Source organism: Anomaloglossus baeobatrachus, unplaced genomic scaffold (assembly GCF_048569485.1).
Source record: "Anomaloglossus baeobatrachus isolate aAnoBae1 unplaced genomic scaffold, aAnoBae1.hap1 Scaffold_188, whole genome shotgun sequence".
Taxonomy (NCBI): domain Eukaryota; kingdom Metazoa; phylum Chordata; class Amphibia; order Anura; family Aromobatidae; genus Anomaloglossus; species Anomaloglossus baeobatrachus.
This window is the reverse complement of record NW_027441958.1, coordinates 211,357-213,065: the sequence shown is the minus strand read 5'-3', so window position 1 is coordinate 213,065 and position 1,709 is coordinate 211,357. Positions and strand designations below refer to the sequence as shown.

The 1,709-nt window shown below is 46.8% G+C and overlaps 1 pseudogene; it reads right to left on the bottom strand.

The window, feature by feature from the left end:
* Positions 1-1,198: 1,198 nt before the first annotated feature.
* LOC142260812 (U2 spliceosomal RNA) lies at positions 1,199-1,406 on the bottom strand (annotated as a pseudogene).
* Positions 1,407-1,709: the final 303 nt, after the last annotated feature.

The following is a 1,709-nucleotide window of genomic DNA, read 5'->3' as shown; positions in this document are numbered from 1 at the left end:
AGCACAGTCACCGCCAAGGCTACAGTTCCCAGGGCCAGAGCCTGCGGGCAAAAGGGGCTCCCTCAGCATCCATCCAAGCTGGGGAGCGGGTTACCGGTGGGAAGCCCGCTAGATTTTGGGGGAATAAAAGGGGTCCAACACCACATCCCCACAGGTGCACACCCACCCATCAAAGAGAGCTATAAGCCAATACCACCTTCACATTGCCAGTGTACCAAGGACATGTTGAGCAACATGAAGGCGGCTGGGGTTATCCGTGACAGTTGTAGCCTTTGGGCAGCTCTGTTGATCCTGTTAAAAAAGAAGGACGGCACCACTCCCCGTATTGAGGAATCGCTAGCTGCATTGAGAACTGCAAATTATTTTTCTACCCTTGATCTCACTAGTCACTATTGGCAAGTGTCCGTTGCTGAGGCAGACCGGGAGAAGACCTCCTTCGCCACCCCTATGGGTCTCTGCGAGTTCAAAAGCATGCCCTTCGAGCTGTGCAATGCGCCAGGAACCTTCCAGAGGCTGATGGAATGCTGCTTGGGACAAGATTTTAGGGTGTATAAAAAGGGAGATTAGATCCCGTGATCCCAACGTATTGTTACACCTCTATAAATCACTTGTAAGGCTACATCTGGAATATGGGAACCAGTTTTGGGCTCCACATTTTAAAAAGGACATTCAGAAGTTAGAGTCAGTTCAAAGGTGGGCAACTAGACTACTACAAGGAATGGAAGGCCTCCCATATGATGACAAGTTGAAAAAGTTATTAAGTGATTATTGGCTGCAATGGGGCTTTCTGGCTGGTGCCAGCCTCTCTTCTTAGCACACAGGAACCACAATCCCTACACCATGCTTCAATGGATTCTCTCATCCCAGCCCAGTAAAACTACATATTTTACACAGTCATAAGCAGCCAAAAGGGATCTATTCTATTCAATTGCAAATGATCTAGATAAGACTGAGAATAAGATACTGCACGGGACATAGCAGAGTTGGTCAAGTTGAGTGGAGATGAGTTTGCTATTTGGCACAGCTTTTTGCATCAATAAAGCAAGTAAAAGGTGTGAAAGATAAAAAAAAGGGTGAAAGTGTGAAAAGTGAATTGGCCAAATTGAGGTGCATATAAAGTTTTTGCTTTCTTTCAATTCACTAATGGGGCTCATTTGAATCAGGTGAATTGAGCTCTGCTTTTGGAAACTGGGTTAAGAAGGGGTGCACCGGTCCTGGAGGTATTGCAATACCAGGTCAATGCGTGGAGTGGACAGAGCAAGATTTTTTCCATCTCCTTGTTCTAAAAATCCATTTAATATATGGTCCCCAGAGAGGGGACGTATCAGATATTAAACTGATAAGAACAGATTTAATTTTTTTTTTTTTTCTGTTTATCAGTAGGACTTCAAAATAACAAAGGTGATCGCCTCCCGTTGCCTGGGAACCGTCCAGGCACAAGAGGGCTATGTGTCACCAGAAGGCGCACACACTTCCTCAAGGCCGGCAGACGTGCAATCCCAGGCACCTTCCAGTACCGACCAAGGTAGCGTCCTCCGAAACTACACTTGATCTTAGCCAAAAGGCCGAGAAGCTATAACCCGAATTGGTTACGGCCTTGAGTGGCACCCTGGCCTATACCGGACACATCTTAGGGAGAGGGAGACAAACCCACGCCTACAGAAGACATTTTGTCACCCAAGCCAACCCTTGAAAAGGCTGTTTTGCAG